This window comes from Pinus tabuliformis, chromosome 2_2, assembly GCF_031772625.1.
Source record: "Pinus tabuliformis cultivar Carrire ecotype Pingquan chromosome 2_2, CPIR1, whole genome shotgun sequence".
NCBI classification, from domain to species: Eukaryota; Viridiplantae; Streptophyta; class Pinopsida; order Pinales; family Pinaceae; genus Pinus; species Pinus tabuliformis.
In genome coordinates this window covers 915,156,974-915,174,224 of record NC_142300.1, presented here as the reverse complement: position 1 = coordinate 915,174,224, position 17,251 = coordinate 915,156,974, and the positions used below count along the sequence as shown (strand labels likewise).

Below are 17,251 nucleotides of genomic sequence, written 5' to 3'. Positions count from 1 at the left end.
AATTTCTCCCTTTTGTTTGTTCTGCTGGTAGCAAATTCTAGCCTTCCGAATTGCCTCATCCATAGTTCGGGGATTGTCAAACTCAATTCGTTCCCTTATATAAGCTGGTAGGCTACTCACAAACCTCTGCACCTTGGCCTTCTCCTCTTTTATGTATGGCACATAACGAAGCAGAGAAGTGAAGCGATTTATGAATTCGTCCATGGACTTCTGTCCTAGCCGTAAGTCATGGAATTCTCGCGCCTTCTCATCATAAAAGCGCTCAGTTAAATACCTCTCCTTAAAATATTTCTGAAATTTTTCCCAGGTTATGCTTTGCTCACTTACTCCCTTCACAATTTTAATCTCTTCCCACCACAAGGTGGCTTTGCCTTGCAACTGAAAAATAGCCAGCCGCGCCTTCAGATTTTGATCATATTCATAAAGTTGGAAATATTTATTAATATTAATCAGCCAGGCTTCTGCTGCTTCTTCCTGCTCTCCATCGAAAAGTGGAGGTTTGATTTTTCGAAATTCTCCCTGTAATTCCGTTTTCTGTCGCTTGGAGGTTTGCTGCTCTTGCACATTATCAGAATGGTCTTCCTGTTCTTCTGAAAGCTCAGGTGCGTAATTTCGTTCCTCAGTGCCCCTTTGCTGTTCTGCACTAGGGCTGGCTAAGGGTGGATTTTGTTTATCTGACAGGCTTTTCAGTATTCTTTCTTGTTCCATTGTTAATCGCGCATTGTCCTCTCGTAGACGCGCCATCTCACCTTTCAGCTCCTGAACTGTTTGCAGTATTGCCTGATTGGTACTGCGTGTCTCAGCACCAAGCTGTACCCACAGCCCTGCATTTTCTTGAGGGATGCCGCCAGCTCCCGGCATTTCCTCCATCTTACTATATAACTGTTAGCAGGTAGCTGTCTCGGTATAGTTCTCCTGGTTGTACACAAGAAAGGTAATTAGTTGCATTGTTACTATATATACATTTAAGATGATTTTTGCTGTTCCAGAGGCCACAGTTTTGAAACCTCTGCTCTGATACCACATTGTCACGATCTCTTGATAATTCAAGAAAAACAGTGATAATTTATATATATATATATAATATAGTGTGGTAATTCACCATTACCCACCCCATAAACTACTGTACTCCTAAACTTGAGCGTGATCCGCCACAACTCGCACAACGTAATCCCCTTACGCATGTAATAACTATAGGCATATAATAGTTATCATAAAGTTTGGTTAATACATATAGCGGCTCTATATATAACTTAACCCATACTTAACTAAGCTTCTGTAATACCAATATTTGATAACTTATGTGATATAACATTGGCTTTGATTGTTTGCTATCCGCTATGAATATTTGATGCCAAATGGCAGAGTGAATGAGCCAGCTTACAACCCTCCGTGGCCAGATGGCCCATCTTCACGTGCTGCCCATGTGATCCGAGAGGGTTTGACCTGCTCCGGGGTTTGTGCTAGGCCTCCCGCCTAATCCAACGATGGCGATCACTCACCCTCATCGGACGGCCCAGCTTAATTTAGGGTTTGACATTGCATATATATGTTCATTGGATTCGTCATTGGGTTCATTTGCTCCTTTAGCAACAGCCGAGCTCCTTCGACAGTTCTGTCTGCAACTTTCCTGGTTCATCTCTCCTCTGCCTTGCACAGGTTCGACCGCGTACTCCTTAAGTATTACACTTACAGTTAGATTTCTGGTTATTGTTATTCATATAATCTATTTATACCCTGACCATTTTCATGGTTGGCTTAACAGTTTGGAACGGGTCCGACGCTGACCACAGCTTGCTTCCACAGGACGCCGGAGGGTTAGCTGCCATGGCACTTCAAGGTATGCCTGATTTCGTTTGCGAATTCGTTGACAATGAATTATTGCATTATTAAGGAATGATTACAGCTGAGATAGGCTTGTATTCTGCCTAATGTCTCAGGTTAGATACAGGGTTCCAAACCCTTATGCGATTAAGTTTGGCGGCCTCATTTTGGCGGTCTTTCCAGCTTGAAACCCTAGGGTTATGGCTTCCACGCCTTAGTTATTCTTTTATATATGAAATTAGCTAAGGACTCAGACTTGTTTGTCATTGCCTGTTTGGGGAAAGCTCTGTCGAGCTTCTAACAGATTTGTAAGGATATGCATAACTTTATATACAGTTGTAATATTTATCATCTGCGGTTTACCGCTGTTTATCCGGCCTGGACTTTCTCATGGCTAATGATATACTTTATCACAGTTTCATAATGACTCTGTTTTCCTGAATATTTAAATGTCAATATCTGTTAATGGACAATTGAATCTTCGTTCTGGTGTATATAAAAGTTAATGTACAGAGTGTTTAGCTACCGCTTCTTTCCATACTCGATAGCATTTACAGTTATGACATTTCTAATGCATTAGGGTTTCTATGGTATGGATCCGAAAGGTTTCACTGATATTCGTTTCCTACAACTCGGCTCACATTCTTTTATGCATGTATGTACAGCGACAAGGGTAGACCTGCATTCGTATTATGAATGTAGCATCTAACCTTTCGCGCACAAGCTTTGCCGTAACACAACTAGCAAGTTAAACGGCTGTCATTCGACTGTATGCTTTACTTAATATTTAGTTCGATGCTATATCTTATTTCTGTACAGTATGCTCAAATACTTGGCTTGTCACCCGTGAATGGAACCGTTCCAAGCCTGATGTTAGGGTTTGATATGCATCAATGTTTATGCTATACAATGCTTCGCTTTACATCACTGTTTCCTTTCAATATTTCGCTATACAGACGTTAGTTGAAATGATAATATAATTTCTGGGTTATTGATTTTTATATGATATTCCATTTTTGCAAGGCACCAGTTAATACCGTATAGTTCATGTACCAACCCTTATTTACATTACTTCGTTTTCGGTTTACACAGTTTTACTCTAAGGAATAATTGCATGCAGAGAAAGTTTGTAACTACAGCTTGACTTTTATATTGTTTCCTTTATCAGTTTCTGTGTCAAATTACTGTATATAGTTAGCTCGGCTTTTCCCGGCTTCTCAGGTCTTTACACTTCAGAACCATGCACTATTATGGTTTTCGGTTTACTTCAGAACTCTGATTCTCCTACTGTTATTTGGTACCGATGCCTCATATCATTTCCGCAGTTCTTAGTTGGCTCCAAGCTGAGCACATAGTAACTGTGCGAGCTTAAATGAATACATTCTGCAGATGTGACACAGTCACACCTCCCATCCCAGTTTCTTGGAAAAGAACCGTAATTTTATCCTAGCTATCATATCACAATATCTTAAAAGAAATAATACAAACTTGTTCTTTAAATACCTGATCTTTTTCTTTAACCATCTAGAGGAAGCGTACCTGGTTATTCCTGCCACTGAAGTTCTTACTTTCAGAAGTCACCTGTAGTGTTTTTGCTCTTAACCTCCCAACCTTGAGATCCACTGCACTGGATTCTCCCCCTGAGTCGTCTTGCAGGCCTGCAGCCCTCAACAAGACTCATGCACCACTGTGCTGGGCTATCTGATCACAACCAGACTTAACCCAATCTTTCCACTCTGCACTCTCTCTCCGGAATCTTTCCTCTGCCTGTTCATCAACAGCCCAGAGGTTTTCCTCGCAGGACTTTTCCTTGGGTGAGAGGCAGTTGTTTTTTCAGTTTCATACCTGATTAATTTTCTTTTAATAGAAAATCCTCCTTTTGGAGGCTGCCAGCATTTCATCCAACACATGTGCAAAATAGTTCATTATATTCACTTTCAAAAAAAATAACAATGTCTTTTAATAATAACAAGTTATCACTCATATTGTTTTTACCACAGTAATTATCTAGAATTACAAGTTACCGAGGTTATTACATAGGCCCACTCTAGCCGCTGGGGACTAAAGTTGCCAATTTTGTGCCAGCCACCCCGGGATTTAAGTCACTCTTTTAGGCCTAGAGCCACTAAATTATTTTTCAAGCAAGGGTTGCCAACAACATAGTCATGCCTAAAAAAACAACAACGTATATAAAACATGTAAAAAAATAGTCATTACAAAACAAAATCAATTTTACACACAATTAAAATGTACAAACCTCTAACCAAAACTACCTTAGAATATTGTGACATATACTTATATTAAAAGAATCTGACAATATCTAATAATCTTTATAATTAATTTTCAAAACGTATATTACAACATGTAATCATTAAAAAGAAATTTCAAAATATTTATAATAAAATTAAAATATATAAGTGATTTCTAAAATCAACTCTAAGTAAAAAAAATGGGTTTATAAATTATTGAATTATAAAAATAACATTACAATTAATTTAATTTTATAAATTAAAATTTATTTTTTAATAATGATTATGAATTAAACTTAATTAAAAATATATATTTATTAATTATCATTATTATTTAAAATATAATTTTTAAATTAATATGTATTTTTAAATTTAAATTTAAATTTAAATTATTTGTTTAATTTCTAATGTTTAAATTAATCAATAAATTATTGTCCATAGTATTTATTTAAAAAATATAAAAATAATCTTTTAAATTTATTTATAAATTTCAATCTACTCTTAAATTTCTAGATTTCTAGAGTTTCAAGAAATTTAAATTTAATATTTACAATTTATAACAATTATTATTAATTTAAATTGGAGTTGTCTATAATGCGACTTTTTGAGATTCCGGTGACGGAATCCGGCGGAAGAAATTGAGATGAAATCATGATTTGTTGCAGTTAAAATGGTTTTTTAACTGCATATTCGGATTCAGCACCCTGAAAAACCCCTGGGACGGTTTCATTGTGCAGAAATTAGCTATCAAACTTGGATTCCAATAAATCACTGCCGGATTTTCACCGGAAAAAATCGACGGAAAAGCTTTCAAAAAGTCGCGTTAAAGACTACTCCATTTAAATTTAAGAGTTTCAAGAAATTTAAATTTAATATTTATAACAATTCTTATTTAAATTTACTATTTATAATAATTTTTATTAATTTAAATTTAAGATAGGCATTTACATTGGGAGTGGGGTTTAGGGCAGCACCCGAGGAATTTGCACCGCATGAAATTTTTTTATGCAGACCCAATAATAGTAAGGTAGACCTAAAGATGGTGGGAAAACTTATCCATGGTTTTAGATGGTGGGAAGACTTACCCATGGTTTTTGCATATGGTTTTGGGCATGAGGGTTTTTGTCCATGTTATTTTGTAGATCCTATGACGGGAACTACCATTATGTTATAATCTAGGGTTAATGGATTTGGATCTCTTAGTTTTGACATTAGTGTAATTCATCAACCCCACCCTTGAAGATCAAAAGTATCTCTCTATTCTAACTAGCTCAAAAAAGAAAATTAATATAGCAAAGATTAGAACGAATTCTCACGAGCTCCATAGCGAAACTGGCCGCTGGGTAGTTCCTAAAACGCCATGGATGGAAAGGATCTGCCATATTTGTAAGAATGGGAGCATCGAGGATGAAAACCACTTCCTCTTAGAGTGCCCTGCATATAACCACATTAGATCTCAATTTCACAACCTTTGTTACAATACTGACCTTCCTAGCCTTTTGCAATGCCAAAATTATAGTGAGCTCGGGAGGCTTCTCTCCAAGCTTTTTGAGCATAGGAATAAAATCTTAAATCAAAATAAATAATTTGTCTTTTTAGGTCCGATAGGTCATTATTTGGTCTCAGCGGACGTTAACCACCACCATCATCATCATCATCATCAATTACCAATTGAACTACCCTTAGGACATTTTAGATTTATATTTACGCTATTAATATTATGTGAAATTTATTTAATTTTATTAGTACAAATTTTCTCAATGACTAATTTATTGGAGAGTAAATAAATGTAAGAGATGTTATAATATTATGTAAAAAATTTGACTTGGTCAAATTACTAACAATTTTCAGACTTCGGATGAAGTGTTGAGATAAATCATATATTTCAAGGTGCAAACATTCCTCAAATTTTGTACATGAAAAAAAGGTTTTCAACTAGAAAAATATGATCCTCAAATTTTACACTAAAAAAATAAGTTTTCACCTAGATAGATTTAACCTTCTTATCTAAAGTTAAGATAAATTAACATTGAGTTATATTAATAACATTTTTTTTATTTACGATCACTGTAAATAAAATCATAAATAATGTGAAAGAATGATTTTTCATCAAATCTCTGGAAATACAATCATAATTAAGAATCAAAATTAAATTTTAATTACATGAGATTCTTATTCAAATATAGTTTAAATGGATATGATGATTAAAAACATGTTTTCTCTTTAAAAAATCATCAAACCTCATTAAATTTAAAATTAAATAATAATAATAACCTTATTAAATTTAAAATTAAATAATAATAATAATAATAATTAAATTTATGCCATCAAAGAGTAATCTTCATTGATACGAAGAGGAGTAAAATATGAAATTTACCATGTATACACGAGGCAAATAATAATAATAATAATTAAATTTCCGTAATACACGGTCAAACCTTTAACCTTTCTGGGCACCGGCGATCAAGAGCACTCCCACAACTATAATAACGGCTACCCTTTTCAAATTCCGACATTTCAAATTCATTCGTGTGACGGTTTTTATGTGTGTATGGTTACGTTTTTTCTGTCTTTAAATATAATTTGGAATAGGGGAGGATAAAAAGGCGAACGAATTTTTTTTAACTGCAGAGCAATATTCCCGGGGAGAAGGGGAGGAGAAGAACGATGGAGAACCTGCGTCACTTAATGGCGTCGCATTCAACTAATTCTGCGGTAGACGCCGCCGATGAGAGGTTCGATAAGCAAGCCCTTCTCCAAATTCACGACTCAACCCGTCAGCGATTGGCCACCTCAGTTCAAACATGCTTGTCCTCCCAGCATCCCATTTCTTCGGTTACGCTGGAAAGACTGGAACCCATTTCTTTAACTGAGTTGCTCCACCGTGACCGCGTTCTCTACGGCACTCTCTGCGCTGAGGCTTTCAGGACGAGCGCTATCATGACCGTACTTGAGGACAATAATGGCCTTGCCGTCAAGCTGGCAATCTACAATGCGGCTCATTCGCGGACGAACGTCGAGAAGCTTTACCCTAAAGGAGCCAAGGTGGCTATCAGGGAGCCCTACCTTAAGCGCGCCGACGACGGCAGCCTCGCAATCTGTGTTGACAATCCTGCCAACGTCGAGATGCTCGTAAATCAGGAGGAGCCGGCGGAGAGTCTGTTGGATGTCGATGTGAAGGAGATGAGGCAGAAGGGCGACGTCTGCTTCAGAGACAAACAATGGGACGCAGCGGCCGAACATTATACGAAATGCATCGACGCCGCTCTGCTTCAGCTCAACACCACCGTCCTGCACGCCTATTCCAACCGGGCAGAGACAAGGCTTCAGGTGAAAGAATTTGAGCTGGCGCTGGAGGATTACGATAGGGCCCTTCAGATCGATTCCAGCAATCTGAACGCGCTCTACAAGAAAGGACTCGCTCTCGTTGGTCTGAGGCAGTATGCGGCCGCATGCCGATGTTTGGAAAAAGCTCACAAGGCCAGCCCCACCATTATCGAAATACAAGAGGCGTTTAGCCAGGCCAAGACTTTGTATGACCAGAGCCATAATGGCAAATATGACATCTCGGACTTCCTGCTCGGACGCGCATCTTCTACTCCGGAAGTCGCCGATTTCATAGGCCCGGTAGAGATCAGGATGAACAATGACGGCTGCGGTCGGGGCCTTTACGCCAATCGAGAAATATTGACGGGGCAGCTTTTGCTGGTAAGCAACGCCGTCGCAGTTGCTTATGAAAACGATAACTCCGGCCGGATCAATTCGGCCTACCGGACAAACATTACAAAAGAAGATCTCGTTGCTGCCGTCGTCAGTGCTGCCATGAAATCACAGAGATTGCTCCAGCAGCTTTATAGTTTACACGACTACTCTGAGCGGCCTGGTAGCCTGGATGTTCCAGCCATGGATCTGTTTAAGACGGAGGGTCAAATGTCTCCAAGCCAAGCAGCGGGAAAAGAAAAATTGCTGGTAGATAAAAACCGTATACGCGATATTATAAGTCAGAATTCATTCGTTGGAGTCGAAGAGATATTTGCTGCAAAGATTTGCGTCCAACGAGGCAAGACTTTTGCGGGACTCTGGCTGCTGCCGTCCTTCATCAACCATTCGTGCCTACCGAACTCGAGAAGGCTGGAAGTGGGAAGCGCTATGTTTATTCATGCTTCCAAATCCATCAAGAAAGGAGAAGAGATCACCATTTCCTATTTTGATACCCTCGTCCCATTGCCGCAGCGCCAAGCGATGTGCAAAAGCTGGGGTTTCGAGTGCAATTGTAGGAGATGCATTCTGGAGCTCTCTCTGAAGGCAGCCCTCGAGCCTATAGCCGCTCGGTTCGAGGATTTGCATGACAAAGCATTGGAGGAAACCAATGCCGCAAGGTCCTCAGAGCGTTTTGACGCGGATCTTCCGACATGCGCAGAATTTGCAAACCTTTTTGTAGAGGCAGAGAAGATTATCAGGAATTCCCCGTTGTTGAAAACGGTAGAAGAGAAAAATTGGATTCGCGCGTCATTTGTGTCTGCATATCTTGCAGGAACACAATCAAACAACTGCTTCCGCACAACGTTGATGGACTGCGTTCCTTCCAGAGAACAAGTAATGAAGGCCATTCAAAATACTGTGCCCGGGGACATTCGAACCCTGGTCATCGTAGCCCAGCAGTTTAAAGAAGCCGTACAACAGGCGAGGGAGGTATGCATCAGAGTATTTGGAAGGCATCATGAACATGTTCTCAAGGCGCTCGTATTACGACACTCAAACTGTTATCTCTTTAAGTAAAAGTACAACTGCCATTGATGATGATCATATCTGATCTCCGCAGAGCGCCAGTTTTTTTGGTGTGAGTTGTTTTTAATATTTCGATTTTCATGGTATACCCAGTATTCTACAGAGATAGGAGCATCAAAATTGTCTGAATATCAATGTTTTTTTGGTGGCTCGTTGGGAAGAATTTTTAAACGTTGCGAGCATGAAGCTGTGTGAGATATAATATCTTAATTGAATCTCTTTTGTTGTTAGTTTATCGAGACATGATAATGTTGAATCGTTCCTTATTATTGCAATCTTGTACGGGCTAGTTTTTCTTTGGTTTTTAACCTAGGAAAGCAGTCTTTCTATTTTAATGCCGTAAAATTATTCAAAAGCGTTGAAATTGCATGAAGTGTGGTTGGAGTATAAATATGATTAAAATACAGTTATACTTTTTATATACTTAAGCTTGTTAAAAATAGACTTGGAATAGGTTGCGGATATATTTAAAAAGTAAATTTTAATGGTATTAGATATTAGTCTGGTTATATAAATTAAAGGTTTGTAAATGTGATAGATATAGTTCATAATATTTAAAATAATAATAGTTATTATTAATGGAAAAAATGAGAGTTAAATATATATATGTATGTTTAAAATATATAACAATATTTTTAATTAAAGAGATTTATCTCATTTTATTATAGAGATTTTTAATTTATAAATTTAGAGATTATCTCATTTTTGTTATGAGGATGAACCATAGTAATTAATTGTAAATGTCGATTAAATTTCAATAATGTGATTAATCTGAAAGACAATCTCAATAATATGATTAATCCAAAAGATAACCTTATTGTCTATAAATATTTTTTATAATGATTACCATGGAGCAATGTCAATGTTTATTAACTCATTTCCTATAACATTTTTTAATTAAAAATTACAATTAAAAGGAAAAAAAAAACTACTTTAAAAGAAAATCTTAGTCTTTAATTTGTTTATATTATTAAAAATATTCTATAGAGGTTAAAACTTTATTCTTCACCCAATAATTATTGATAATCAGATTAAAATTTTGAAAGCTAAATACACATACTTATTAACCTAATATATAACTAGCAATTGTACCATATGTTGCAAAGGAAATGCCCTAAGGCAGTAGTATAGGAAATAGTAGCATAGAAGAAAGAAGTAAAATTTTTATGCAATTTTGTTTTGAAATTTAAACTTTGCAGAATTGAGTTATAATAATTAGGAATGATAGATATGGATATTGTTGATATAGTTGGTGGTGTCTTCTTGCAAGTGGAAAGAATATGGTCTGACATTCATCACTTTTGTTGGTTTTCCATCATTGAGCTCACTCATACCTTTGAAAAAACAAAATCCCCATCCTCAATTTGGAGCCTCTCCTCATCATCCACACATGACAATAGAGTAGGATTGTCATTGGTAATAGAAGCAATGATACCCGTTTGTTAGATGAAAGCATCTCCTCTCCACATATTTCTACATAAGAGACATTTATATACATATTATTTTTTTATTTTTAGATGAAAATTTGATCACCTTTATTCTCATTCTCTCATTTTGCATCTTCCTTCAACATATAAAGGAGTTTCTATAAATTTCTATGAGATTTTTGACCTATTTTCACATAAGCCTCTTTTTCATTCTTATTAATAAACTAAGAAGAAAAAAAAGCACAATCAATCAATTACCCATCTCTGTAATCCATATAACCTGCATACAACACAACTTGTACACAAGACAAAATATCAAACAAGCCACAATCCAAGAAATTCCTAAAAAAATAATGAATCATTAAGACCTTTTCACATGCAGAGATTAGTCAATACAAGAAGGGTTGTTCTTACAGTGAATGGTGATTAGAAAGTTATTCTAATCACACATTCGTTCTAGTGAAGTCCACATTTAGTGCAATATAAAAAAGTTCTCTTAGATAAAAAATTTCAAAGAAAGTCCAATTTTAAGTTGAACATAAGCAGGTTACTTCATAACCAACACTCACATGGCATTAGTAACTATAAATATGAGATTTGATAATGGTAAGAGTAGTCACAAGTACAACCTTTGCTTTTTAAATCATATCCAATATCACCATTAATTCCTGCTTTACAACAATATATGTTTTTTGCCATATAATGTATTTTTTCTTAGTATTGATCACAGACAAATTGACCTTCTGTTGCATGAGTGTTTGCTCCAAGAATCCCTAAAAGTGAGGGGCACTATCATCATTCATATCATACAAAATGAAGGAAATTGAATACCTTTCTTCTGCACATTTCATTCTCCTTGCAAGCTCACTCAATTCTTCCTAGGACAACAAAAAGGAAAAAAGTTCACAGCACGGATTTTCTACAAAATTGTCATAGCTCAGCCTCATTTTAAAAGATTAAAAGATACATAATTGCCTCATTTTAAAAGATTAAAAAATACATAATCTATATACTGGAAAGACCAAAAACACCTTTTGTACCCAAAAGAAGATAGAGAACTTTCATATCTCAATTCAAATTGCAAGCTCACTCAATTCTTCCTAGGACAACAAAAAGGAAAAAAATTCATAGCATGGATTTTCTACAAAATTCTCATAGCTCAGGCTCATTTTAAAAGATTAAAAGATACATAATTTGTATTGTGGAAAGACAAAAATTACCCTTTATAGCCCAAAGAAGATAGAGAACTTTCATATCTGAGTTTTCAAGTTCAAAGCCACATAGTAAAGCTTGAACTCATTAAAAAAATTACATGTATTTTGAGAAATAAGTAGATCCCCTTTTTGACATTGCTTCTGAACACTTTTGGGTTATCTCTCATCACAACAACAACTTCATGGTTAGTGGGATCCTCGTGATTTGGTTGTTGCAATCAATATCACACTCACCATGGAAAGTACTATATTTGAACATAAATACAAAAATACAAAATTTTAATAGAATTGAAAGAAATAACTCAATATTTTCTACAAAATTCTCATAGCTTAGGCTCATTTTAAAAGATTAAAAGATGCATAATTTGTATAGTGGACAGGCAAAAAATACCTTTTATACCCCAAAGAAGATAGACAAATTTCATATCTCAATTATCAAGTTCAAAGCCACACAGTAAAGCTTGAACCCATTAAAAAAATTACATGTATTTTGAGAAATAAGTAGATCCCACATAACCCCTTGCCATGGCCTTTTTGACATTGCTTCTGAACACTTTTGGGTTATCTCTCATCACAACAACAACTTCAAGGTTAAGGGGATCCTCGTGATTTGGTTGTTGCAATCAATATCACATTCACCATGGTAAGTACTATATTTGAACATAACTTTTGGGTTATCTCTCATCACAACAACAACTTCATGGTTAAGGGGATCCTCGTGATTTGGTTGTTGCAATCAATATCACACTCACCATGGTAAGTACTATATTTGAACATAAATACAAAAATAGAAAATTTTAACAAAATTGAAAGAAATAACTAAAAAAAAAACCCATTAAAAAAATTACATGTATGCTTGATAGAAGAAGAGCTCAATTAAGGGATTAAATAGTAATGAGGAGATTTGGTTTTGGGAAGAGATGAATGTCGGCCTTGTTTCAATAATATTAATTTTTTATTTAATTATTGGTGAGTTAATTATTAGCGAGCTTCAATGGGCATTTGTATACTCGCAATAGTCCTTGTCAATTTGTGGACATTCGACCATGTTAATGATGATGATGATGGTGGTGGTGGTTAACGTCCACTGAGACCGAATTGGTCTATCGTACCTATAATTTTCTTAGTTCTTAATTGTCTCACTCCTCGTCTTTCTTGGCGAGATTAGTGTTGTAGCTTTCTTTTTTTTCTCTACAATCTTCCAACTTCCTTCATCTCTTCTAGTTCTTGGGACATTGGTGTCTTAGCTTCGCGATCTGTTGTGTTCGTCCTTTTGAAGATAGTCGGAGAAGAAGTTTGGTCTGGGAGATTTGCTTTGCTGTTAAATGAAGATTTATTTTGTGCGGTATTGGAATCCTCATAACTGTTGATGCTTGAGGGGTTGTCGAGTTCACTTTTTTGCTGTTGGGCGGGGCTTTCCCCCTGTTTGTCTTGAGAGTTGTTTCTTTCTTGCCCGATTTCTTGCGATTCAGAGTTTTCTGGAGAGTATTCTTCTTTGATGACAGTGTAATGTTGTTTTTGTGCTCCTTCCCACCATGTAGATCTGTGGTGATTTTTTCTAGCAGAATTTTTCTGGGAGGTTTTTGGACAATTTTTGGCTAAATGGCCTGTCTCAAAGCAAGATTGACATCTGAAGAGGACACTTTCATAATCCAGTTTCTGGTTCCACACATAGTCTTTACTTGTTAGGTTTATTTCAGCTGGGAATCTGGCACTGAAGTCCATTTCCACACAGATGCGTACATAGGTGGTTCTGGCATATTCCTCTGTTTCTGGGCACCTACAGTAAAATTCCCAATTGCATTTCCAATGGCTTTTAGCGACGAGAGATTCTAGAGATGCAAGGGTAGGTTTCACAATCTCACCCAAACTGGTGCTGAGGTTATGACTGTTGTTGAGGGATTGAATGATGGGTTCCATGGCTTCATGAATAGGCCTGAGTTTTCCCAAAACCAAGGTCCAGAATCTAGAATACATTGTCTGCTTTCAGGGTTTTCAAAATCTACTATAAAGAAACCCCTAGCATAAGGGTAGATATTAATTTCATCAGAAATGACAGGCTTTTATACCTCTGAGATCCAACTGTGAAGAGCTGTCAGCCGCGGCCAAAAACCATTGAACCAGCAGATTAGAGCACTTTCAGAAAAATTCAAAGCCTCATCGAGGCAGGCCTGGACCACCTGGATAGTGGGAACTGGGGCTTCACTGACGATATGGACAGGAGCTTGCCCCCCGAGGCGGATGGAATTGAGCCACCAATGATCTTCGTGAAGCTGGGAGCCATCTTAAGAATGCTCTCCTGCTGAGTATAAAATGTTTCTGGAGAATTTTACAAAAGAGATTTGTCAATCAATGTGAAAAGATTCGAAACGCTTCGCTATTGACAGCCAATTTATACATAGAAAACTAACAGACTTGCCGCCAATGATGCCATTAACTATGTCACTGATATTCATTCATTTTTTCCGTAATGGCAATGACAGTTTTGAGTTATGTTTATAGCTCTTATCAACATACTTGAAGACCAATTTATGATATGCGGTTAGAAATTGTAATTACTCCCATATGTGGAGCTAGTTAAAATTAGAAAGTTACTTAAGTGAGGGTTGAATCAAGTTGAGTGATGGATGAAGAGTTAAGTGCAGTCCATATTTAGAGTGTGAGTTAACTGAGTGTGTGTGCATGTTAAGATATTTTAGACGAGTCGCTAGTTGGAAAAAGTTAAATACTCCACCAGGTTCATTGTAAAAATCAAGTTTTGTGTGATCAATAGAATAACTATCGTGTGATTTATATGTGAATTTATGTTTTGTTTTTTGTGATCAATACAATAGCCACAAAAGTTAATTATCCTTCACTAGGTTCATTGTAAAAATCAAGTTTTGTGTGATCCTCATGTGATTTATGTTTTGTTTTGTATCATCAATAGAATAGCTGCAAAAGTTAAATACCCTTCACAAGGTTCATTGTAAAAATCAAGTTTTGTGTGATCCATAGAATAGCCGCAACTCGTGTGATTTATGTGTGAATTTATGTTCTGTCTCCTCTTCCTTTCTAACAAATTAGTATGTGAGATTAACGAATTAACAACAGTCCATGTTAAAGAAGAGAAATTTAGATTTTATCGTGATTAACATTACAACTCACCTTATAGGCTATATAAGGGTGTTATAACGGATAAGGGCTCAGCATAGAGTTAATAGTCACAAACTTACACGCTTTTCCAAGCACGCTGCCCAAACCAATTTTTCGTGGCATTAGAAAACTAACGCTGAAGTTTGTCGTCATGTAATGCATTAGTCGCATGCCCATCTCACAAGTAGCGCATTAGCGTAAATAATTTGTAGATGTTTCAAAGGAGTCATTTTTCTCACATGGGTAGTTCTTTTTTGGAGCACGAAAATTATAAAATGTCACGATATTTATTCAAAGGTCAAATTCGAGTGGTCCTTTTAATAGGTGAGGTTTGTATTAAAGCTTTTTTTTTGTTAATAGGTGTGTTGAAAAGGGTTTTTTATGAAAGTTTTCAAAAAATTTCTGGAAAATTTTGGGATCTTCTTATTAGAAAGGACAATTTTTTACGAGGTTTTTATTGGCAAGAGAGATTAGGGCTTTGAAAATTCCAGTAGTATGTAAAACTAGCATTTGCCTCACATATTGCAAATGAAACACCGTAAGGCAATGGCATAAGAAAAAATATCATAGAAGAAAAATGTCAAAATTTGAGGAATGAATTAATTCAAGTCAGATCTAGCAATAAAGAGGAGGCAGCAATGATAAGAACTGACTTGGATCGAAAAATGTAATGAAGTGCTGAAAAGATAAAACAACAACCAAATCTGAAGAAGTAGGCAGAGTTGGGTTCAGTATTTGTTATTTTGTGGGATGCTGCAAAGATGAATATTTATCACATTTTTAGTTCTCAATTTTGGATTCATTATACAGTGTACAAGATGTCTACAATGCTCTTGATCCGATTCTGAAGAAGAGATGTTTGGAATTGCTGGAAGCATTTCAATCCGTTTGGAGGAAGAAAAATGGTTGTTGATAGAGATTTTAATGCAACTCTTATACATTCAGAGAAAAGCAGAGGGTTAGGATTCAATTCAGCCAACCTAGAGATTGTGGACTTTGTTTCAATTGGTTGTCTTTGGCATCCAACTCCGATGAGGGATCGCTTCACTCGGATTGATTGAAAGGTGGAGAGGAATCACAATGTAGAAGGGACTAAGAGATTTCTTGCAAATTCCCAGTGATTTCTAGGTAACTTTTGTTTTGAATCCTAGTCCCCAAGAATTCCAAATCTAAACATAGACTAGTGTTAGGAAATTTGGGTACATCTAGCTTGCAAATTTTTGCCTTTGATATTTGTAAACATTTAGATATCTCATCCTAAATTCAAAGACAAACTAGAGGAATGGTGGAATAATCATATTCAGTTTGGATAAAATAATGTTTGCCATGGCCCAAAGACTTAAAATTTTGAAGGACAAAATGAGTCACTTAAATAGAAAAGCTTCTGGTGGCATTTTTAAGAATAAAGAAGCCATAGGAAAAAATATGGACGAATTGAAAACAGACATTTAGGCTAAGGATTGTCAAAGGACCTTCTCAAAGGCTCGCCTCTGAGGACCTTGACAAAGTTGACAATTCACAGACAGGAGCAGATTCTCTCAAAATATAAATATAAGGTAACTCTAGTTGAGGAAAGGTGACAAGAACACTCAATTTTTTCATAATGTGATTATCCGATATTATTATAAATTTTCTTTTATTAATCAAATAATAAAATAATATAAAAAATATATAATTAAATTTTTTAAAAATTAATATTAATTTAAAATCTAAAAAATGCAAAAATGGTGTAAATTATATTTTATAATATTCTATTGTTATTATTCAATATTATTAAAATTTTTTTATTATTAAAATAACATGATAATATAAATGAACAAAAAAATTATATAATTAAATTTTGAAAAAAATAATATTAATTTAAAGTTAAAATATAAAAAATATTTAATTAATAATGTTAATTGAAAACACTTTAATTTTGTATTTAATGTCTCTTACTACTTGCCAGTGATATGGAAAGTCACACTTGTTTTTCCTTGGCGTGTCCCTTTTATTTATGACTTAGTAAAGGTTGAGAAATATAAGCATGGATTTTAAATTAATCATTTAATAAATGTGAACAATTACAAATATATATATATATATATATATATATATATATATATATATATATATATATATATATATATATAAAGTCATTTATCTAGTCAACGAAATATATTTAAAAAAATATCAGTATATTAGTTATAAAAATTAAATCTAAATTACCCTAGTTTAAGTGATGGGCAGGGTTTCTATTATAGCAATGAATTATATTGAATGCTTTGCACCATTGTTAGTCTCAAGAACACACCGTGATTTATTTGTGGAGAGCCATTGGCTCACAAATATATACAAGCAGACCAGAAAAACACAACTGAAGCCGTGAAGAGTTTATGACCAAGAGGAAAAAAATAGTTGCCAAAATGGGTATGGAAGGCCTGGGATTGAATTTATCTGGTCACTCTGAATTAGATACATAAAAGTCATTAAGGTATGGAGACACACTGTATCTTCTTCTAGGATCTGAACTACTTGGTTTATTGTTTGACGTTCTTTACGATTGGAAGTTATGCACCTCACAATGGTTTTTAGAACCACCTATACAACCATAATCGCAACGCGTATCAACAAT

At 35.5% G+C, this 17,251-nt stretch overlaps 1 long non-coding RNA gene across 1 annotated transcript; it reads left to right on the top strand.

Moving 5' to 3' along the window:
- Positions 1 to 1,590: 1,590 nt before the first annotated feature.
- Positions 1,591 to 2,294, top strand: LOC149196008 (uncharacterized). The gene is made up of 3 exons (XR_016255201.1): positions 1,591 to 1,659; positions 1,766 to 1,840; positions 1,941 to 2,294. It is a non-coding gene; the product is annotated as an uncharacterized LOC149196008 (long non-coding RNA).
- Positions 2,295 to 17,251: the final 14,957 nt, after the last annotated feature.